Raw genomic sequence first — 25,568 nt, 5'->3', positions numbered from 1 at the left:
CATGGATGCCATGCTGTTCTGAGATACCCCGCAATCCCCAGCCTGCCTCCCACCCACCTACCCACCACCCTGTTTCTGCTTTGGCAATCATGGATCAAGCTGTCTTTCAGAATGATTAGGGGTGTTGATAGAAAATTATTTCCCTTCCTCTCCTATGTGCTTTGGCACACATAGATTTGTTTGGGCAAGTTTTCTCTGTTGTGATCATTACGAACTTTGTTATTTTTGTTTTAGTGCCCAGAAGCCTGTGGGGCATAGATGCCTGGTAAAAGAATTTACAGCCAATTTAATTCACCTGAGTTGAGTTACACAATCAGTCCAATTACAGAAAGCTGGTTTCTGTTTCCTTAAAATTGGTCATTCCTGGGGATCAGCTTAGGCCATTGCGAGTCTTAGAAAAGAAACTGCAGACATTGAAACTGAGATTGAAAGGGCTTCACCCATGTCTTCGTGGCATTAAGTGACTGGGTTTAAGACCTTGCACTGCCGCCTGCAACAAGCCATTAATGTTTCTGTGTCTCAGTTCCTCATCTGCAAGATGGGTTAGGACACATGTCATGAGAGCACTGGATGAGATAATAGAAGTGTTTAAAACAGTGCTTGCTGCAGTAGATTCTAGTGATTGTTATCATTTTAAATAATTTTATTATTCTTATTTTATAATTGCAAAAGATGAAGTCCCAGGAGAAGTCTTTTGCCCATGGTCATGCCGAATTCAATTATGTAGTCTAATGACTAAAACTCAGTTATCTTTCCTAATTTCTTTCCTCTCAGCTTTCCTTACACCAGTGTTTTTCAATATCACTTTTTAATCTCATTGCACACTTGAACCTATAGTTATATTTACATGGCACACTTAAATTATGTTGATCAAAAAAAAAAGAGTAAAAAAATATAGTTACTATGCTTTGAACTTCTTCTGAAATTTATTTATTTATTTATTTATTTGTTTATTCATTCATCCATTCATTTATTTCAGATTGATAGGAGGGTGCAAATGTTTAGGTTACATTTTTTGAAAATAATTTAATTAATTATCTTTTAAAGATTTTCATGGCATACCTAAGACCCTTCCATGGCATACCAGTGTGCCTCAGTTGAAAAACCACTGCCTTTGCCTTATACCTTTCCCTTTCTTTAGACCATTATTACTATTTTTCTTTTTGGCAAGTGAAAGAAGAGCCTTTAATGAAAGATCAGTTGCAAGCCTGGACTGCTACCCTTGTGCTCTTGGTGTAATGTGTGTTTGGGGTGTGAACAAGGGTGGAAGTGGGGGAGGGATAAGTGTGATGAGGTGGAAGCAGGTTGTAGAGGCAAGTGTGGCAGGGTGGAGGGAAGGGTGCTTACCCCTGGGATTGTCTGTTCCACTGTTCTCTCAGAAGAATTTGTTACAGGCTACTGTGAGAGCAGCAACCAGCACCACATAGTCCTGGAAGTACAACTCCTGGTCTCCATTCTCATCTAGCTCCAGCTCCTTCATCACCTTGTCTATAGCATCTGCATCCTTCCAGGCATTCAGAAAGCATACAGCTTGGTCTGCAGCAGCTCTTTCAGCTCCTTCTTGCTCAGCTTGTACTGGTGCCCCTCCTTGCCAGGACATGGAATATGTTGATGAGGTTCTCCAGGGCTATCTCCAGATCAGAGCCCATCATAGCAGTTCACCTGTTTTCTATGTCCTTCAATCTGTATCCAGCCCAAGGGAGTCAGGGTTGGAGCAAGGAGAGAGAGCAGCTGGGGCTGGGCTTGCTCCAGAGGCCTGCAGTAGGCATCTGCAGTGGTTGCCTGGGCAGAGACTGAGCTAAATAATGACATTTTATATGGAGTTTAAGATATGTTCAGTCACATCATAAATTATACAAATGCTTTTCAACTTATAAAGGGATATGTCCCAATAAAGCCATCATACATTGAAAATACTAATACTGTAAGTTGAAAATGAATTTAATGCACCTAACCTACTGAACATCACAGCTTAACCTAACCTACCTTAAATGTCCTCAGAACATTTACATAACCCTACAGAAGGCCCAAATTATCTACAAAGCCCAATTTATGATAAAGTGTTGAATATGTCATGTAATTTGTTGAATATTTTGTTGAAAGGTAGAAGCCAAATGGTTGGGTGGGTACCCCGCATGCAGTATCAACCAAATATGTGTAGCTTTGACACCATAATAAAGTATAAAAATACACTTCTTAAGTCAGGCCATTGTAGGTCAAGTGCTGTGTGTAAATAAAGCATTGTTAGAGGAAGATGTCCCTTTCTTTCTATGGAAATGTGATCAATTAGTGACCTCCAATGATCTGTCCAGAATTCTATGTACCACATTCTGAGTGCCACTGTTTCTGCTGTCCACTATGATAATAGTGCCCACCTTGTCTCTGGAAGTTAAGACCTGCCTTGTGGACCCTGACTTTCAGACCCAACTTCAGCCCATGTCTCCTACCACCATCCCTGGCCTATAGTTTTCCAAGAGTGTCAATGTCTCCCTCCTCTACATCTTCTCTAAACCCCTGTTGACACATCCTAGTGGAGAATTGGTGTTCAGATAGCAGATGTTGCAAAAATTTTACTTTCTGGACCTAACTTTGGGCTCAACTGATCTGGAGATCTTTCTTCTCAATGGAGGTATGTCTTCACTGAGAAAAATTTTTAATAATTTTTTTAAATTTTAATATTAAAATTTTAATAATTTGATTGAACTAGAAATTGAAGCTGACACCTGGCATTTATTCCACAGAAACAATGGCAAGAGAAAGGTTGACCATTAAGGGAAAAAATAATTGCTTCTCCACCTGAAATACACCTGAAACTCAGAGGTTTTTCAGGATGTCTCTTTATGTTTACATGCCAAAATTAATGGAGATCTCAACAACCACATATAAATAGGATTCATGCTCTTCAGGAATGACATCTTAGTTTACCGTCAAATAAAGAATCACAGCTAATTGTGGTGATGGTTGCAAGTCAAGAAAACATGGAATAAGTAGTGAAGTATGTAAGTTGTAATATCAAGTAATGCTACATGACTAGTTACAATTAAATAGAATCTTTATCTTGTTTTTTTTTTTTTTTTTGCATGCTTTCCATTTCTCCTTTCCCACTGTTTTATATGAGAAATGTCAATTGTGGTTAATTTTAAAATTTAGTCTTTAGCTTGCAGAATAATCTGAGATAGTCACTTAACTATAAATACAATTAATTAACATCATCCAATAAGGGGTGAGAGTATCTTCAGTTGCATAAAGACTGCATCGTAGAAGGAGTAAACATAGGGCTGGGCGTGGAGGCTCACGCCTGTAATTCCAGTACTTGGGAGGCCAAGGTGGATGGATTGCCTGAGCTCACAGGTTTGAGACCAGCCTGAGCCAGAGCAAGACCCTGTCTCTAAAAAATAGCCGGGCATTGTGGTGGGTACCTGAAGTCCCAGCTACTTGGGAGTTTGAAGTTGGTAACCAAGTGAGACTCTGTCTCAAAAAAAGGAGTGGGGTAAACATGATGCAGCCAAAAGCATGGACTACACTAGTTTGCATCTGTTGTTCCACATTTACCCTTGTATACTCTGCTCTGTACTGCTGGGGCTAAGATTCTCAAAAAAGGGGGGTGGGTAAACACGATGTTGTCATTGTCACTGTTTAGAAGGTTAAATAAATATAGGAAGGTTATGAGTAGCCAAAAGTATGGACTATGCTAGTTTGCATCTGTTATTCCACATTCACCCTTCTATCCTCTGCTCTGTACTACTGGGGCTAAGATTCTGCAAACCACATTTGCTACTATTCCTTGACATCCAGTTTCCTGTTAGTTTCTCTAATAGTGAGGCTTGGTCATGGCAACAGAAAGTAGAGAAAAAAGCTTCACATAATAGTTGTTTACATCGATAGTTGTATTTACCTCATTTATTTCTGTATTGGGGCTTACCTTTGCATTAACTGTTCCCCTTATTTATACTGTTATTCCCTAGTCTTTAGATGATAGCTATCTTCTCATTTAGGTCTCAGTTTTATTTTATTTTGTTGTATTGAGGATCTCACTCAGTCACCCATAATTCACAGCAAACTCAAACTCCTGGGTTTAAGTGATCCTCTTGTTTCAGCTGCCCAAGTAGCTGCAACTGCAGGCTCCAGCCACAATGCCCAATTAATTTTTCTATTTTTAGTAGAATCAGGGCCTTGCTCTTGCTCAGGATGGTCTCGGACTCTTGAGTTCAAGAAATCCACCTGAATATCCCCTCAGAAAGCCTTTCCCTGTTTCCTAGCCTTTTAATCTAAAATAGTCATTCTCTATGTTATTTTAATTCTATCAGTAACAGTTATCATTATCTGATAAATTTTTGTTTACTTACCAATTTGTTTATTTTTATATTTAATTGATTATTTTACTTTATTTATTTATTTTTTTTGAGACCAAGTCTCACTCTGTCACCCTGGATAGAGTGTTGTGGCATAATAGCTCACAGCAAACTCAAACCCCTGGGCTCAAGCAATAATCTTACCTCAGCCTGCTGAGCAGCTGGGACTACAGGCACCTGCTACAATGCCTGGCTAGTCCTACCAATCTATTTAAATTCACTAGATTAAAAGTATCATAGGAGTAGAGCGGTTTCCCCCTCCTCCCTCCCTCCCTTCCTTCCCTTCTTTTTTTTTCTTCCTATCTTCCTTCCATTTTGTTTTCCTCCTTTACTAAACAATGGATGCTGCAAATTGGGTACTTGGTAAAAATTTGGCAAATAAGTCACTAAGTTAACTAATCATTTTCCTCTCCTACTGCATTTCTTTTCTTCAGGTTAAATTAACTTCAGATCTTTCCATGTGATGATCAAGGCAGAAATTACCATCTCCATTGTTATAGAATTTAATTAAAATAGGAAACACTCCTGCTTCTGGCTGATATTATACAAAACCTTCCACCAAGAAATTTATGAGTTAGTTGTCAGGATAAGGGAAAGAGAAGCAAAATAGCTATTTGAAAGCCTTAGAAAGTAACAAAGCAACCAAGTATTATCCAAGATCCTGATGAGAAGTGAATTGCACTGAAATGAGTGGGCATTTATGGCTGCTTTTTCCCCTTAGGGCCTTTACTGATTCACATATCATGGCACCAAGGCAAAACAGAAAGTGTCAGCCTAGAGCTTTGGCAGACACATAGCTAGGGAGACAAAACTTGAAGTTCAGTGCTGTCAAAACAGCCATAATTTGAGAGGGAGAGATCCCATAGAAAAGAGAGGTGAACATGAGTCTATTGTGCAAAATTTTCTCTTGAGACATTTGTTTACTCTAAGGCATGACATGACACAGGCAATATCTTCAAAATAATGCACAAAGCTCATCCTCAGAGGCCATTTATCAGACTTTGGTCTCATTATAGTAATGAACAAGGGTTAGCATTTAGAATACATCAAGGAAGAGGGGACCTTCTTCCCAACAACCCAAGCTTTGCAGTGAGATACTTAAAAGGGCTATAGTGAAGGAGAAATAGCTAACTTGAAATAAGCCAGTCCTAGATGAATCAAGCTCATATGTCAATAATCTGTCTATCTATGAGGTTTTGGTGGAGGGAGGATAATGGGTGGGGCCACATGTACGGTGCATCTTAGAATGGGTACAGGCAAAACTTACTAAATGCAGAATACAAATGCCTACATACAGTAACTAAGAAAATGCCATGAAGGCTACGTTGAACAGTTTGATGAGAATATTTCAGATTGTATATGAAAACCGCACATTGTACACCTTTATTGCACTAATGTACACAGCTATGATTTAACAATTAAAAAAAAAAAAAGAAAGACAGCATCATGTCACATCACTATAATTTTTCAAAATAAAAATCCAGGAATCAATAAAAAATTATCAGGTAAGAGAGGAAACAAAACTGAATGATTGAAAACTAAGAGGTAAAATAGACAATAGAAAGAGAATCACATGTTGGAGTTATCAGATGTTGACTTAAAAATTATTATGATGAATATATTCAAAATAAAATTATAATTTAGCCAGAAAAATTTATAATATAGAGTGAACTAGAAATCCCAGAACTAAAAAATATAGTAACTAAAATAAGTAATTTAATAGATTGATGTATTTTAATGTATTTTTTTGTGTGTGTGGTTTTTGGCTAGGGCTGTACTTGAACCCACCACCTCTGGCATATGGGACCAGCACCCTACCCCTTTGAGCCATAGCCACCGCCCCTAGATTAATGTATTTTAACAATACAGAGGGTGCCAAAAATGTACACATTATAAGAAAGGAAAAATTTATATTAAAATTGTAATATTCAATATAAACTAATAACAAAAGATGAATGCAAATCATGTTTGACTTCTGCAATTATAAGAGTTGCTCAAAGTGCTTACCTTTGGTGTCCAGGCAATTCTGATTATGGTGAACTAATGCTTGAGCAAAATTGACCAAAATGTCTATTTCTATGGACACATGCCATTACTATTTCTTCTCCAAGTACCACCGGCATAGCTGGTTTTCTACAGTACACCATGTCCTTTAAGGTCCCCCATATTCATATTGCCATTGTTGTTGTACTTCAACAATGTTCTTGAATTTCGAATACCATTTCAATATGGTTTTGTGCTCCTCCAGTGAAAACACTGCTTCTGCCATTTTTTTGGCTGTCCTGCCTGTTGCACATTGATGCTAGCACTCAATTGATTATATACTATCTTTTGAATGAATGTCATACTACACATTGCTACTGTAATTCAATTCAACATTGAAAAGTAATACATAGATAATAGTGCTTAAAGTGTGTATAGTATACTCAGAAAAATGCAAGCACAGCAGGAACCATAACCTAATTGTTTGTCTTTCCCTCATGAGATTTATGATTAAAACAATGATGTATGTAATAAAAATGAAGCTAGCCTGGGGCAAGGTGCTGTGTGTTGTATTGAGCCTCATGAAGAAGGACATGTAGTCTCCTGGCCCTGCTACTTCTTAAACTTTCTTTTGTCTCTTGTATCTTCATTTTTCTTCATCCTTTTTGTTCCACCAAGCCACTGGAAGGAAACCCATGGCATAGTTGGGGCTGGTACCTGACAAAGAATGTAGAAAGAATATGGCAGAGCTTAAAGAATTGAAGGAGTGAATTAGGGAACTTAAAGATGCAGTAGAAAGTATCAGTAACAGATTAGATCATGGAGATAAAAGAATCTCAGAACTTGAAGTTAAGGTTTTTGAGCTAACCTAGGTAGTTGAAGAAGCAGGAAAAAAGAGAAAAAAAGCAGAACAGTCACACAGAGAATTATGGGACTTCATGAACCATTAAAACATGCAAATTATCCGTATCCTTGAAGAAAAGGTAAAAGAACATCTCAAAGGAATGTAAGCCCTATTGGTATCATAAATGAAAACGTTTAAGTATCACTAAAGTTTCTGAAACACTCATTTTAGAGGGATATCAAACTCCAGGCCATTTCAACACAAATAGAGCATCTCCAAGATACATTGTAATGAACTTGTCCAAAGTCAAGATGAAAGAGAAAATTTTGCAAGCAGGCAGGAGTAAGTGCCAATTGACTTACAGGGGCAGATCCATCAGGGTGGCATCAGACTTCTCAGCTGGAATTTTCCAAGCCAAAAAAGAATGATCATCTACCTTTAGCCTTTTTTTCCCTTTCCTTTTCTTTTCTTTTCTTTTTTTTTTTTTATTAAATCATAGCTGTGTACATTAATGCAAACATGGGGTACAATGTGTTGGTTTTATATGCAATTTGAAATATTTTCATCAAACTAAATGAAACATTTTTTAGCCCAGAATTCTGAATCCTGTTAAACTAAGCTTAAAAATCAATGGAGAAATAAAATCCTTTATTTAGATGGAAACATTGAGGAATTTGCCACAACAAGACAAGCTCTATAAGAAATACTTAGACCTATTCTCCAGGCTAATAATCAGAAAACACCACCAGCAAAGTAAACAGTAAAAAACTAAAGGACAGAACCTAGCTTCCACATGGTGCAAAGGATAAAATTAAGCAATGAGCCTTCAAAAAATTAGATTAGTAGAACTCCATGTCACTCATCAATTCTCTCAATAAATATTAATGTCTTGAATTCCCTATTGAAGAGGCATAGGCTGGCTGATTGGATAAAAAAAGCACACACTGTTTCCAGGAAATACACCTAATCCAGAAAGACAACACAAGATTCAGGGTAAAGGGTTGGAAAACAATATTTCAGGCAAATGGAAACGAGAAGAAAGGAGGGACTACAATCTTATGTTCAGATACAAGTTGATTTAAAGCAATTAGAGTCAAAAAAAGACAAAGATGGATACTTCATATTGATCAAGGGAACCATATATCAAGAGAACATTTCAATTCTAAATAATTATGACCCCCGGCTTGGTGCCTGTAGCTCAGTGAGCAGGGTGCCAGCCACAAACACCAAAGCTGGCCCAACCCAGCCAAGGCCTTCTAAACAACAATGAAAACTGCAACCAAAATATAGCCAGGCATTGTGGAAGACGCCCATAGTCCCAGCTACTTGGGAGGCTGAAGCAAGTGAATTGCTTAAGCCCAACAGTTTGAGGTTGTTGTGAGCTGTGACACTACAGCACTCTACTGAGGGTGACATCGTGAGACTCTGTCTCAAAAAAAAAAAAGTTATAACCCAACTTAAATGGTCACAGATTTATTAAACAGACATTGATTGGTCTGAGCAAAATTATATCCTATAACATAATAATATTGGGGACTTTAACACAACCTTCTTTTTGAACTAGACAGATCCTCTAAACAGAATCTAAACAAAGATACAAGGAACTTAAATGCAACCCTAGAACAAATGGGCTTAACAGACATATACAGAACACACTAACCCCAAATATAAAGGAATATGTTTTTCCTTCTGTCAGCTCATGTAACGTACTCTAAAATTGATCATCTCCTAGGATACAAATAAAACCTCAAATAAATTAAAAGAATTGAAATTATACCTTGTACCTTCTCAGACCACGAGGCAATAAAGTTGGAACTCAACTCCAACAAAAATTTTCATCCCCACATAAAGGCATAGAAATTAAACAACCTTATGCCGAAAGACAGCTGGGTTAAGGAAGAGCCAAAGGAGGAAATTATTAAATTCCTTAAACATAACAACAATGAAGCTACAAGTTACCAAGACCTGTGGGGTACTGCAAAAATAGTCCTAGAGGGAAATTTATATCATTAGATGGTACATCAAACAAACAACAACAACAACAAAAATAACCCAAAACAAACAAATGAAACCCCCCCCAGAAAGACAGTACATTAGCAAACTCATAAATTATCTTAAGGAAATGGAATAGGAAGAACAGTCCAATCCCAAATGAAGCAGAAGAAAAGAAACAACCAAAGTAAATCAGAAATAAATGAAATTAAAACCAAAAGAATGATTCAGAAAATCATTGAAATAAAAAGTTGGTTCTTTGCAAAGATAAATAAAATTGATAAACCTTTGGTCAGGTTAACTAGAAACAGAAAAGTAAAATCTTTAATAACCTCAATCACAAGTGAAAAAAGAGAAATAACAACAGGCACCACTGAGATAGACGAGATTATCTCTGATTACTACAAGAAACTCTATGTCAGAAATTTGACAATGTGAAGGAAACGGACCAACACCTGGAACTATATCATCTCCCTAAACTTAATCAAAAAGAAATAAATCTCTTGAACAGACAAATATCAAGCACTGAGATTGAAAAAACAATAAAAAATCTTCTACCAGCAAAAAAAAAAAAAAAACTTAAAAAACAAACAAAACCCTGGACCAGATGGCTTTACACCAGAATTCTATCAAACTTTCAAAGATGAACTTGTACCTATGCTGTAGAACTTATTCCAAAACTTGGAGAAGGAAGGAACCTTCCTCAATAGCTTCTATGAAGAAAACATCACCCTGATACCAAAACCAGGAAAGGACTCAACTAAAAAAGGAGAACAACAGACCAATTTCACTAATGAATATTGTTGTAAAAATACTCAATAAAATCTGAACCAATAGATTATATCTACACATTAAGAAAATTATATATCATGATTAAGTAGGCTTCATCTCAGGGATGTCAGCCTGGTTTAACATACTCAAATCCATAAATGTAATTGATTGAATCAATAGAAGCAAATACAGATAATATGATCTTCTCAGTATTTGCAGAAAAAACATTTTATAAAATTCAATATCCTTTTCTAACAAGAACACTTAAAAATAGAGGTATATTGATACATTTCTTAAGCTGATTGAAGCCATATACAACAAATCCACAGCTAATATTGTACTGAATGGAGTAAAACTGAAAGCTTTTCCACTTAGAACAGGAATCAGAGAAAGATGTCTTCTACCATAATTACTATTCAACAAAGTGCTGGAAATTCTTGCTAATGCAATGAGGCAAAAAAAAAAAAAAAGTAAAAAAAAAAATAAAGAGCACCCAAATAGGGGCAAAGGAGGTCAAACTGTCGTTCTTTGGCAATGATATGATCTTATAGTTAGAAAAACCCCAGAACTCAACAACAAGACTCCTGGAAGTGATTAAGAAATACCATAACGTCTGAGGTTATTAATTTTATACGTCCAGAAATCAGTAGCTTTTGTATATGCCAAAACAGCCACTAGAAGCTAATTGAGAAGCTAAACAAAGATAAAATTTCCTTCACAGTAGTTTCGAAGAAAATGAAATACCTAGGAATATACCTTAAAAAAAGGGGGTGAAGGACCACTACAAAGAGAATTATGAAACCCTAAGAAAAGAAATAGCAGAAGACATCAACAAATGGAAGAACATACCATGCTCTTGGCTGGGAATAATCAACATTGTTAAAATGTCCATTCTTCCCGGAGCAATCAGAGATTCAATGCAATCTCATTAAAATACCAACATCATACTTTGAAAAACAGGAAAAAAAGTTGTTTCTTATGAAACCAGGAAAAACTCTGCATAACCAAGGCAATAATTAGTAATAAAAACAAAGCTAGAGGAATCACTGTACCAGACTTTAGGTTAAATTACAATTCCACAGTGACCAAACAGCACAATATTGACACAAAAATAGAGACACAGATATATGGAACTGTATAGAAAACCAAGAGATTAAAGCAGTCTCATAGCCATCTGATATTTGATAAACCAAACAAAAGGATATACTACAGAAAAGAATCCCTATTCAATAAATGGTTCTGAGAGAACTGGTAACCACATTAAAAAGGCTGAAATTGGACTTGTGCTTTGACCACTTACACAAATTGACTCATGATGGATAAAAGACTTAAATCTAAGACTTTAAATGATAAAAATCCCAGAAGAAAGTGTGGGGAAAACTCTTAAGGATGTTGGCCTGGGGAAAGATTTTATGAGAAGTTTTGAGCAATCACAACAACAAAAATAAAGAAATTGGACTTAATTATACTGAAAATATTTTGCACAATTAAGAGCACAAAATCAACACAAATGGACATCCTTCAGAATTGGAAAAGATATTTGCATGTTATGCATCTGACAAAGGCTTGATTAGTAGGATCTATGGAGAACTCAAATTAATCATCAAAAAAATAGCAAACAATCCCATCTATCAGTGGGCAGGAGATGTGAACAGACACTTCTCTGAGGTTCATGAATGGCTAAGAAAGATGAAATATGCTCATAGTCCCTAATCATGAAAGAAATGCAAATCATACCCACCCTGAGGTATCACTTAACCCCTATGAGAATAACCCCTATCAAAAAGTCCCAGAGTTACAGATGTTGGTGCAGGTGTGAAGAGAGAGGAACACTTTTACACTCTTGGCGGGACTGCAAACTAATACAGCCTCTTTGGAAAGAAGTGCGGAGAATCCAATTTGACCCTGCAATCCCATTACTAGGAATCTACCTAGAAGAAAAAAATAATTTATCATAAAGACATTTTCACTAGAATATTGATCACTATTCAATTTACAGTCACCAAGATGTGGAAAAAAGAGAAAAAATCAAATGGAACCAATTGTCAATAATATGTAATGCAAATGATTTAATGCAAATGGAATAAGTAGTTCAACAAAATACTAAGATTTTTGAACTAAATTAAAAATAAATAAATAAACAAACATAAGTACACAAAATGTAACAGTAACCATACCTAGCACTACATTTTGGCATCTAGTACCATTCTCCACTAAAAGGAATCATGAGTTCATGGAAAAAATGGTCGATTTCAGAATTGGGGATGAAATGTATAAGATCAGCCTGAACCATCTTTTCTCACAGAATGAAGGTGATGTATCAATGACACAGGAGCTAACTTGAAAGAGCTTCCATTGGCCAAATCTGGAACAATTTAAGCAAAATAAAATAATGATAATAAATAATTATAACTAATTGAATGAAATAAGAATCTTTGAGTCATAATGTTATAAAGATAAACAAATAATAAAGAAAATTATAAAGCTATTTCTTCCAGTAGAAAGCCAATGAGTAAATGTAGGAAAAAAGATGAAATTAGAAAATTACTATTAGACAACAATCATCATAATAATTGATTTATTGAGCCCATAACCATCAATAAATGATGAAGCCAGTGGATTAAACTTTGAAGATTAATAGGACTTTTCCATAGTCCCCAAATCCCTTAAGATATTTATTAGTTACAAATGAGTTTATAATAACCTTAGAGTGGAAAACCTGAAAGACATCATCTTAACCAGGTGATTGAAATTGATGCCTATAGTGGCATCTTGTGCCTCCTAGAATAATGTGTTGCACAGATCATGGTATCATTTCTGTAGTATTCCCTCCAAAAAGCATAACTCAAATTTAATCAAGAAGAAACTTTAAGAAACTTCAAATTAAGAAGTGTTTTGTTCTGTAATCTTCAAAAATGTCATAGAAAAGCTATATACATAAAAGGTGGACATAAAATAGTTTAACAGCAAATTGCACAAAATTCGTGTGCAATTTAAAATAGTTTAACAGCAAATTGCACAAAAATTTTATGGACACCCTGTACATATGTGAGGGCATGAAATATCAAAAGATAAAGTTATCTTCTTATTATGCTTTGATTTATCACATTGTTGACAGCCCTAGTCAGTGCAATAAAGTAAGAAAAAGAAAACTATGTAAAGATTGAAAAGAAAATATAAAACTTTCCTTACTAGTAAATACCATGATATTTTATGTTAAAAAAACAAAACAAATAAACAAACAAAAGAAAAAAACTGTCATCGGCTGTGCTGGAACTCTAGTAGAGCTGTAGCCTTGCTGGTTATTAGGGGACACAATGAAAATTCCACTCTCCCATTTATGTCTAGAATGAAAACAGGTACGTTGTTATTGACTGGTCAGATAGGATGCTCAAAACTTGTTGAATTCAATGAAGTTTATCTTTACGGATTAAACTTGGATAGCATGAAGAAAGAACCATAAGATAAATTATTTAAATAGCTGAGTCTATTATTTACCCAGGAGGTTTTCCTGTACTATGTATCTTCTCATTTTAGTCTCATAGAAACCTTGCAAAGTAGACATGAAAGGTAAGTTGGTACACTTTTCAGATGAGAATGTGCCACTTGAAGAGTTTCATAGACTTAGCCTAAATCACACAGTTTATAAGTGGCAAAACTAGGATCAGATTCAGTATTATAGATCAGGTGGTTTTGTTTTTCTGAAATCTTCACTTACTTCATGTACAAATCACTACCATTTCTTCCCCCTGCCCTGCATAAAATGAAATATTTAACTAGATACTAAGTATAAATGAAGACTTTTTTTTTTTTTTTACTGACGTTCTTTTATGTCTAGTTAAAACACCTTATCTAATACCCAGCAAACTGTTATTTATGAAGACATGCAGGTCTAGAAATAGAAACATGAAATTGCAAAAGATACCCAAAAAATAATGGATCTTCTGTTTTTATTTTATTTCTAAGGCTCGATATTCTCCATTTCCTTTTAAAAATAATTTCATCTTCCTAAAGCTATCTGGGAGGGCTTGGTGTCATTCAGTATACAAAAATTAAAATTTTTATAAGTATTTTTAGTGTTATATTATCCACTTTACATTCCCAAACTAACCAAGTGGCTTTATATCTAGCAGACACATGAAAATAAAAACAGTTGCTTATTTTTAATTTTCTTCACAGCGTTCAAGCTTTTAAAATTTATTCCTTCCATATTTTTGCAGTTTTCCAATGTTTTATACATTTGGCATGATTTGTATGATAAGATACTTAGCAACTGCTTGACTCTATGCTCTTTGATGAAAAGTCCTACAGGGAGAATCTGGCCCAAGGAAAAACATTACGATTGTGCTATGAAGACATAGTGGTTTAGTCCTGGACCAAGTCTCAAAACTCCCTAAGAGTCTAAAACTGACAGAAATGTGAAAGTGCCTTGTTGGGGTTTTGGGGGTGGGGAGGATCCTCCCTTGTGGCATGAGATGGGACATTGGACTGCTGAAGGGAAGACTGAGCTGCCTCACAGCAAAGAGCCCAAGGCATCCCCGAGAGACCCAGAGGCTACTACCCTGGCTGTCAGAGATTCTTCTCTGTCTAATCTTAGAGTTTGTATGATCTGACTTAATTTACATATATTTGAGTGATTTCGATAGGTGAAGATTTTTTAATGTTGACAAATGTAAAAACCACTTTTTATATCTTACCCCAAATAAATAAATACTCTTGAAAATATATACAAAGGAAATTGATAGAGTATGACAACTTTGTGTGCATTTGGTAAATCTCTGATCAGACTTAAATTACACAAATAATGGTTGCTATATATATATATTATACATAAATATATATAATATATCTTATATATATGAGATATATATATCTTATATGTTATATATATACATATATATTCCAGTTAACTTAATGTTATAAGATATAATATATACAAACATGCACATATTCTGGTTAACTTAATGCCTCCTAGCTCCAGTTTTGCTATTTACAGTTACAATAACAACCATTATTATATTGTATGTCTTATATGTGTATATAAGATACACACATATATATGATATATTAATATATCTTATATTATATATATATGTACATATATATACACACACATCTTTTATAGCTCCTGAATAAGGGGTAAGATATTTTGAAGACTATCCTATTTGCACCTCAGCTGTGAGATAAATGTTATATTCTCTGGCACTGCTGCATATAATGAAAGACCTGAACAGTAATAGAGAAATCAGTTTAGTGGCAAAGGAAATACTAAATTGTAATTCAGCGACTCTCTGAATTATTGTAAACTCTGGGGACATACATGAGTCCAATAAACAAGGGAAATATGTTCTCAGTTACTTTAGGAAGGAAGGAAACAAGCTTGAGAAGCCAAGGAGAGATGAGATGAATACATATGAGAGAAATTACTAGTTAACTGATAACTAATTCCAACACTGTGCTAGGCATAGAGGTTACAGGTAAGGCATACTTTTTCCTTCTAAGTTGTGTAAGATCTGCTGGATAATACAGTCAAGAATCTGGAAATTTATGATGCTATGGAAAGTATACAAGCTTGGGCTTGGGAAGTCAGACAAACCTTGGGGTGATTCCCAGTTCTGCCATACCTTTTGAAGTTGGCCAAGGGACATAACTTACTTCGGTCTCATTTATTTCATCTACACACTTGAGTGTGAATGTTTGAAAATCAAAGATGATCCATACGAAGTGTTTAAAAAGCTATCTAGCCCAAAGCAGATCCTCAATAAATGGTAGCTCTCAGTCTACATGAGGTAAATCATGGGAGGTGTTTAGGAAGAATGCATCATTCATTTGTGTTGAACAGACACTATCCTCAAAAAGAGAGAAGAACTTCATAGGGCAGAATTTAAGATTATTAGCCTGTGATGCAGTTGCATGGGGCGCAGAAATACCTAGTACATAACCTTAGAAGCAAGTGAATGGCAAGAGAGCCAGACGTCTGGCTCTGCAGGCTTCTTCAACAGGAGGGATATGTCTCCCCAAGTAAGAGGACAACTAACAAAAGGAAGAAGAAAAGTGAAAAGAAATTTAATCTCACAAATCTGATTGGTCCTAGGCTTTAGCATCATTACCATTATTATCCATAGACATAATAACAAGGAAAATAAACTTAGCCAGAGCCTTATATTTTAATGCATTTTCATGTCTTTGATAGATTTGGTTTCCCACACAGCCAAAATTATTAAAATAGGATTAATAACCTGTGGGGGAAGGCAGCCCAAAGATCATTAACCTCATTTTACAGATCCAGGTACTGAGGCAATTACTTTGACAGGAAAAAAAGATAAACAGACATCAAACTAAGACTCAGAAGTATGAGTCCCTACAAAAGATTGTTCCCACATGATGCTGTATGATTTGGGAAAAGACATTTAACCCTATAGGACTTCAGTTCTTCTAGCTCTCCATATGGAAAACAGATAATCTCCACACATTGTTCCAGATCAAAGATCCAATGATCTTTATTAATAGTTGTGATAAGCTGTTTCTGAATGTCCTCCAGCGATGTTTGTCCCTACAGGTTCATGCCCTTGTGGTCTCCTCTCACCATGTGTGGGAGCAATTTAGTGACACTTCTGACAAACAGAACAGAGCACACAAAGCCATTTCTGAGATTAGGTTATAATTACTGTGGCTTCCCTATTGCTTGTTCTCTCTCTCTCTCCATGCTGGATATGTGGTGTGAGCTGCAGAGGCCCACATGCAAAGAACTGAGGGTGGCTTTCCATCAATAGCTAGTGAGTGAGAAACTGAGGCTCCCAGTCCAATGACCCAAAGGGAACTAAATGGTGCTATTTGTCAGAGGTGTAAACTTAGAAGAAGACTCTTCTTGTCTTGAGATGGCTGTAACCCTAACTGGCACCTTGACTGCATCCTGTGACAGACCTGAGCTGTCAGATCAGTGTGTTCATGGGTTTCCCCAGGGCTGAACCAGCTCCCTTTCCCTCCCTTTCCTGGCATCAGCAAGAAAAGGTTTGCTCTAGCCCAAATCCTTAGGCTGGAGGAGAAAGGGAAAGGTGAGAAATTAACTTGTTTTCCCACCCAAATGCATAGTCCAGCACTTCCTTTTTTGAAGGATTTCAATCTGTGGGGAAACTGTTCACTGCCAAGTGCTATGACAAGGTATTCTAAGAGCAAAATTATCTCTGGATTGGGGGTTTGGGATGTAGGGTAGAGGAGCTTCCACAATGATAAGAACAGTTTCTGGACCACTGCTAAGTGAGAGGAAAGATTATAAGGCAATCTAAGCCTGAGGCTAAGTCATGACACACAGAATAGTTGGTGGCCCCCTGTTCAGATTTGCTCTTTTGCTCAGCTCGGCCGGCCACTACCACACTGCTTCACATCCATCATCACACCCTGTACAGTTTTAGCATTATAAATCTTTTTGTACCAAAGATCTGGTCAGGATAAAAGCTAAAACCATTTCTCTAGAAAAATTAACCTGCATGAGTTTAAACTATTCTTACTACCCATGAGAAGGGAAGGAGGAATCTGGAGTTGAAACTGAAACCTTGCATGTATTTCCAGAGTTAATAGCTTCCTGGAAATTTCACTCATTTATTCAACATCCATGAGTGCCTGAATTACAAACTTCTGCTCTAGAGCTCTCCTGTCAGCTGAAGATTTGCTGTAACATGCTGTGGACCAAAGTAGCTTCAGATTTCACCTGGGCCCTCTGAAGGTTAATGTATTCATAGAGAAACAGCAAATTCAAAACCCAAGGGAAAGAGTCTTAAGCAATGGGGTTACAGGCTTAGAGTCATGCAGTTAGGGAAAGGGGTCTTTAGGTCAAAGGGCCTGTTAAATAGCCCTAAATCTCCCTAAATTGATTCCCTCTAAAGATAAGGTTGGCTGGCTCTTAGATTCTTCAGCATCTTACCTGTAAAACTAATATGTGCCCAAGTCCATGGTAACAGACCCTGAGTTATACTTAAACAGTGTGGCATCAAGTCTGAATTAAGTGGCCCTTAGTCTGGAGCATGGAAGTTTTGATTGGCTGAGTTTTTGTTATAATGGGGATTGACTAACATCAATATGAAGAAGAAAAATTCTTAGTTTTTATAAAAAACAATTTTTCTACTTATGTAAGATGCTTTTCTTCCACAGAAATCATACACACTTGCCAGGAGTGGTGGTGTATGCCTGTAATCTCATTTATTTGCGAGGTGGAGGTGAGTGAATTGCTTGAGCCCAGGAGTTTGAAACTATCTTGAGTAACCTAGTGAGATCTCATCTTGGTGGGGGTGGGGCTGGAGAAAGAAACAAAGAAAGGAAGAGAGGAAGCAAGGAAGGATGGATGGAAGGAAGGAATAAATCAAATCACACACTGTTTAAAAACACTTATGCCCTTCCTGTGTGGGTCAAAGGGTACGATTCGAAGTGTCTTTCTGGAAAATATCTTGTATCCCACCTGCAATGGCGTCCTGATCTCTGTACCTATTGTTCTTTGATCAAAAGTTTTGAAGGCTAATAAACTTGCAAAAGCCATTGCAAGAGCTTAGCTTCCTGAAGCGGTTATCATCCTGTAGCAGTTTATTAGATTAGCCAGGAGTAAGAGACACAGCAAGAGAGCTAGGGAGCAAGAAGGAAAAGGACAAGAAAATTCACACACCATATCACTTTTCTGATTTTCAAGCATGGGAGGTTAGGGCTGAAAGAGCTTGCAAGGATGTTTGGTTAGTCTAGAGCACTTCGGCAGCAATACTTGAGCATGGGAAAGGGGTAGGAGGTATGGAGACATGGAATTTTTCAGTGGACGGAGGGAATAGGTTTGGGGCAGATACTACACTAATAACCAGGCAGAGTTTGGGCAGTTGGTTTGGTAGTTGTCTTGGGAGCATGTCAAACATCCTTCTGGGAATGGTGAGAAGAATGGGAGGTTTATTTCCCCTATTTTATTTGAAAGCTCCTCTTTTGGCATTATCATTTTAATTTAGGGGATGAAATGTCACACTGTGGGAGTTTCGATTTCTTTAATTAGTTCTCATATTATAGCAGTGTCAAAAATGGAAATAAGATTATTTTGTTATAAACTTTTTCAAAAATTTAAAATATTAAAAAAATTCCCAGGTAAGTCATTAAAAATGATGCTAATCTAGGACTTTGGATTTCTGGAAGGAATGGTGGAGAGGCTCATAATCCAAATGTTTGTAAATCTGAAAAATCAGATGATGAATCTTAAACTAAGATGATAAGCCTAGATCTTAATTCTCCCATAGCTGCAAGTCTGGTTCTGGCTAGAGAGAAAACTTGAGAACGTTTTTTAATTTTTATTCTATTCATGTGTGATTGTTATCAAATCCCCATCAAAATGTAGAGTCTATTTCCCTTCCCCTTGAACCTTCTCTGATCTTGTGATTTTATTAGAACAATACAAGGGGACCCAGGGATGCTTTGTGATTTCTGAGGCTAGACCCAGTCTTGCTACTCTGAGGACTCCTTGTTCTGAAGAAGTCTCGCCTAGTCTAACGATGCACAGAAAGTCTCAGTGGTTGTTAGCTGGTTCCAACTTCCAGACAAGCCAGGAGCTATGTGTAGCCACAATGACCAGCAAAAATAAAACCACTCAGATTGACAACCAACAGAAATTGAGAGAAATGCTAAATCTTTGTTAGTTTGATCCCCTAAATGTTGGGGTGGTTTGTTGAACAGAGATAGGTAATTGAAAAATCATGCAGTACTTATATAACAACAATGCACATTAGCACAGAGGTCCCTGTCCTTTTTTGGCACCAGAGACCAGTTTTTCCACAGATGGAGATGGGTGGGCATTAGATTCTTATAAGAAGAGAACAACTTAGTTCCCTCACAAGGGCCATTTACAGTAGGATTCCTGTTCCTATTAGAATCTAATGTTGCCGCTGATGTGACAGGAGGCAGAGCTCAGGCAGTGATGGGAGTGGCAGGGAGTAGCTGTAAATATAGATGACACTTCTCTCACTCATCCTCCACTCACCTCCTGCTGTGTGGCCCTATTCTGACAGGCCAAGGACCTATACTGGTCTGTGGCCCGGGGTTTGGGGACCTCAGTACTGGCAAGTGCTTTATAGTTAACACGGGGTTTTTTACTTGAGATCTTATTTTCCTGAATCCACAGGATAACCTTGTTTTCCAGCTCTGTAAACTGGCCGTGGGAGTTTCCTATTTTGATTTTATTTTTAATCTTTATTCCATAGAATGTATGTAACACTTTGCCTATATTGTGACTAAAGAAAGCTGAGATGTTGAAAGTGTTGGGGATTCACTCACACTCACAGCGCTGGTAAGGGAGCAGGCAAGTGGCCCAGAAGAAGTTGCCTTCCTCCAAATATCCTACTAAATATGCCATTGTAAGAGCCAGGGGAACAAGCTATCACTCACAACACACAACTGTGGGGTGGGTGGCTGCAGAGCAAGGAAAGCAGCTTTTTTATGCTCCTGGACTACTGCAAAATCAATCCAATGTGGGCCCAGAAGCTTCCCTTTGGCTGCCACACTGACTGCCCTCCTCTAGTCTCCAATAAAACCTCCACTCAGCCTGCGGGGGTTTGTTAATTGATGTGCAGCTCTGACATATTTTGTAACTGTTAGTTTAAAAAATAAATACAGTAAAATATACCCTATCTTACCTAAATCCCAAATTAGCCCAAGAGAACAGCACTTCCCTGTGGAAATAAGGGTGGAGGCTCATGTCCATGGTAATGGCCATGCCAAGCAAAATAATTCCTTTTCCATACCCACCTCACTGTCTTCAGGTTAGGTCCTCCTCATCACTTGTCTCCTAGATTGCTGTGACAGCTTCCCAGCTGGCATACCTGCTATAACACATACCTCTTTTTTCTTCTAACACATTGCATGTTGGCACCAATTCTGTGTCCTACAACCATCAGAAAGGCCTCGGCTTGGGAATGTAAGGTCCACTGCAGAGGTATTTGTCACCACTTAAAACAAATTAATCATCAGAATAATTCAAATCAAATCTACTTTGAGATATCATCTAACTCCAGTAAGATTAGCCCATATCACAAAATCCCAAAACCAGAGACGTTGGCGTGATGTGGAGAAAAGGGAACGCTTCTACACTGCTGGTGGGAATGCAAATTAATACATTCCTTTTGGAAAGATGTTTGGAGAACAGTTAGAGATCTAAAAATAGATCTGCCATTCAATCCTATAATTCCTCCACTAGGTATATACCCAGAAGACCTCTAGAGCATTATTGGATCAAGCAATCCAAGATCATCAGCTATTCAATTCCATTAGACAACCAGAAGTTCTGTCAAGCACTTGATACCTGCCACTGAATCACAGCCTGATACATAGCCTCAATAGCTGAGTGGTGGAGGTGTTGTTTAGACAGACACAGCTTGAACAAACAAACACAGGGGAACCATGTACACATAGGCTGGTTTTCTAACACTGCCTACCAACTGAAGCAGATTAAATTTATAACTTAGCTCTGTTTATGAACATGCTAGTTACAAGCAATGCAGGTATCTCAACTGACATCAGCCAGGCAGAGAAACCAATTAACTAGTGGGTCTAAATCACAAGAAAGTGGAGCCATTTCCTAAATGATCAAGATTCATTCTTGGTATAAATTACTAAATTATTTTTTTAATGAATAAATCTCAAGTCCTTGTTTATTTGTAACTTTATTAATTTATCAAATTTTATGAAACAACTCTTCTTTCTTCAATAGATGTTGAGAAGCAATGATGATTAGAGTGTATTTCTTACAATATTAAAGAGCAACAAAATAGCTCCAAGTAGATAATGTCAAGTTGATTTTTCTGAAAATTTCCTGGGTCCAGACTCCTAGAAGGTGAAAGAGATCGTATTTTGTGACACCTGATTACACTCAGCTCATGCTTTCTCATAAGAATGGTTTGGATCTGGGTGAAAGAGGATTGAAATCTCTGAGTGTTCTCCATATATCTTTCCAAAAGGAATGTATTAATTTGCATTCCCACCAGCAGTGCAGAAGTGTTCCCTTTTCTCCGCATCCACGCCAACATCTCTGGTCTTGAGATTTTGTGATATAGGCTAGTCTCATTGGAGTTAGATGATATCTCAAAGTAGTTTTGATTTGCATTTCTCTGATGATTAAAGATGATGAGCATTTTTTCATATGTCTGAAGGCCTTGCCCAATTCATAATAGCTAAGTCATGGAAAAAGCCCAAGTGCCCATCGATCCACAAATGGATTAATAAATTGTGGTATATGTATACCATGGAATACTATGCAGCCTTAAAGAAAGATGGAGACTTTACCTCTTTCATGTTTACATGGATGGAGCTGGAACATATTCTTCTTAGTAAAGTATCCCAAGAATGGAAGAAAAAATACCCAATGTACACAGCCCTACTATGAAACTAATTTGGGACTCTCACATGAAAGCTATAACCCAGCTGCAACTTAACAATAGGGGGAAGTGGGAAAGGTAGGGGGTGGGTAGAGGGAGGGGAATCGGTGGGATCACACCTGTGGTGCATATTACAGGGGTATTTGGGAAACTTGGTAGATGTAGAATGTAAATGTTTTGGCACAGTAACTGAGATAACGCCGGAAAGGCTATGTTAACCACTGTGATAAAAATGTGTCAAATGGTTTATGAAGTGAGTGTATGATGCCCCATAATCATATCATTGTATACAGTTATGATTTAATAAAAAAAAAGAAATTAAAAAAAATAAATAAAAAAAAAGAAAGAGGATTGAAAGAAAGAGGGTGTTTTAGATAGTTGCAGGCTTTTGCAATGTCAGTAGCCCAATTAGATAATAGTTCCTTAACACATGCCCTCGTACTTTTCACAGTATTTCACATATGTTAACTTGCACGAATCTCCATTTCAAAGATGAGGAAAATGAAGCCTAGAAAGTTTCACTGATTTTCCAAAGCCTTGTAACTCAGAGCCATTTTCAGTAGTCCACACTACCTCCTTTCAAAGGTGTGCTAAGAATAGGGGGAAGGGGGAAAGGGAAGGGAGGGAAGGGGGAAAGGAGGGGAGGGAGGGGGGAAGTGGGCAGAGGGAGGGGGATTGGTGGGATTAAACCTGCAGTGCATCTTACAAGGGTATATGTGAAACTTAGTAAATATGGAATGTAAATTGTCTCAGCACAATAACTAAGAAAATGCCAGGAAGGCTATGTTAACCAGTGTGATAAAAATGTGTCAAAAGTCTACGAAACTAGTGTATGGTGCCCCATGATCACATTAATGTACACAGCTATGATTTAATAATAATAAAAAAAGGTGTGCTATTCTTGGCATTGAAGCATTTTTTATCAGATGGAGATGATTTCTTCATGAAACAATAGTCATAGAATCATTGGACTTATTTATGGTACTAAAGGTGGAATAAACCTCAGTCTCCTTGTTGATGTCAAATTGATGATATATCACGATGCTTGCTGCTTGGTCCTCTGTGATGGCCCTCCTTCCTCCTACCCTCTTATCTTTTACTGAAGTCTATGTTAGTTCTGATGCACCATAAAACTTTGTCTGGCTTCTCAAATTCATACTGCTCCATCCGTTCCCTTAATTTTTCTTTTTTTTGCAATATGAAGGGAAATAGTTTTAGAATAATGGATTGATTTTTTTATTTATTAATTAAGATACCATGTTAGATCTCGAGTCAAAGAAGGATTAGTTATACCTGTTTACTACTCAATGAGAGCTCATGGCCTGTCATGGCAGGGAGAGTCAGGGTAACCCACTGCTGTAGGAAGCAGGGGAGTGCTCTGTTGGAGGTCCCAATGCTGCTGGGGTGTTCAGTGGAAAGGCCTGTTCTGTACATTTCATGAAAAATATAAAGACAGACATTCTACAATTCCATTATATGCTTATTTAGTCTGCTTTCTAATAAACTATTTGTCTTATCTTTTAAATATTTTAAAACTAGAATGTTTCAAGCTGGAAAAAGTTTTGTTAACCAGGAAAATGTGTCTGGTCAATTAGTAATGGGCAAAATAGGAGCAGACATATTATTCACATACAGCATCAACTGCCTACCCTCTTAATGTGAACCTATTTGGGAGAGGAGAGATCATCAAAGACACCAATATGCTGAGACTTCCAAAAAAACTACACTGAATGAAATAACACTTGCTTGGTTTAATAAGACACAGCATATTTATAAAAGCCATTCACATTGTCATTTTTCATGTGATTTCAATTCTGTGCCATATCTTTGCAGTGGGGTGAGGTGACAAGGGGAGTGGGTAAGGTAGAACTGTAGAAAAGAAAATTCAAGGTCTGTGATCTTTTGTTTTAATTGATGAGAAGTGATTAAATTTCAGAAGAGCAGGCTATGTCTTGGGGCTAAAAAGGAGCCATCCATAGCTTAGGGGATTTTTTTTTATTAATAATAAAACATAGCTGTGTACATTAATGCAATCATGGGGCACCATACACTGGTTTTATAAACAGTTTCACACATTTTCATCACACTGGTTAACATAGCCTTCCTGGCATTTTCCCAGTTATTATGTTAAGACAATTATATTCTGCATTTAATAAGTTTCACATGTACCCTTGTAAGATGCACCACAGATGTAATTCCATCCATCACCCTCCCTCCGACCATCCTCCCCCCTCCCTCACCTCCCTGTCCCCATTCCCCATATTCTTAGGTTATAACTGGGTTATAGCTTTCATATGAAAGCTATAAATTAGTTTCATAGTAGGGCTGAGTACATTGGATATTTTTTCTTCCATTCTTGAGATACTTTACTATGAAAAATATGTTCCAGCTCCATCCATGTAAACATGAAAGAGGTAAAGTCTCCATCTTTCTTTAAGGCTGCATAATATTCCATGGTGTATATATACCACAGTTTATTAATCCACTCTTGGATTGATGGGTACTTGGGCTTTTTCCATGACTTAGCAATTGTGAATTGGGCTGCAATAAACATTTTGTTGCAAATATTTTTGTTATTATGTGATTTTTAGTCTTCTGGGTATATACCTAATAGAGGAATTATAGGATTGAATGGCAGGTCTATTTTTAGATCTCTACGTGTTCTCCAAACATCTTTCCAAAAGGAATGTATTAATTTGCATTCCCACCAGCAGTGCAGTAGTGTTCCCTTTTCTCCACATCCATGCCAACATCTCTGGTCTTGGGATTTTGTGATACGGGCTAATCTTACTGGAGTTCAATGGTATTTCAAGGTAGTTTTGATTTGCATTTCTCTGATGATTAAAGATGATGAGCATTTTTACATAGGTCTGTAGGCCGTGCACCTGTCTTCTTCAGAGAAGTTTCTCTTCAAGTCCCTTGCCCAGCCTGCGATAGGATCACTTATTCTTCTCTTGCCTATACGTTTGAGTTCTCTGTGGATTCTGGTTATTAAACCTTTGTCGGAGACATAACCTGCAAATATCTTCTCTCATTCTGAGGGCTGTCTGCTTGCTTTACTTACTGTGTTTTTGGCTGTGCAGAAGGTTTTTAGTTTGATCAGGTCCTAGTAGTGTATTTTTGAAGCTGCTTCAATTGTCCGGGGGGGTCCTGCTCATAAAATACTTGCCCAGACCGATTTCTTCAAGGGTTTTCCCTGCACTCTCTTCTAGTATTTTTATAGTCTCATGTCTTAAGTTT

General features: G+C 37.1%; 1 pseudogene; it reads right to left on the bottom strand.

Moving 5' to 3' along the window:
- Positions 1-1,375: 1,375 nt before the first annotated feature.
- LOC128571611 (protein S100-A1-like) lies at positions 1,376-1,649 on the bottom strand (annotated as a pseudogene).
- Positions 1,650-25,568: the final 23,919 nt, after the last annotated feature.

The sequence above is a fragment of the Nycticebus coucang genome, chromosome 19 (genome assembly GCF_027406575.1).
Source record: "Nycticebus coucang isolate mNycCou1 chromosome 19, mNycCou1.pri, whole genome shotgun sequence".
In the NCBI taxonomy this organism is placed as follows: domain Eukaryota; kingdom Metazoa; phylum Chordata; class Mammalia; order Primates; family Lorisidae; genus Nycticebus; species Nycticebus coucang.
The sequence above is the reverse complement of the archived record's forward strand: the minus strand, read 5'-3'. Positions and strand labels throughout refer to the sequence as shown.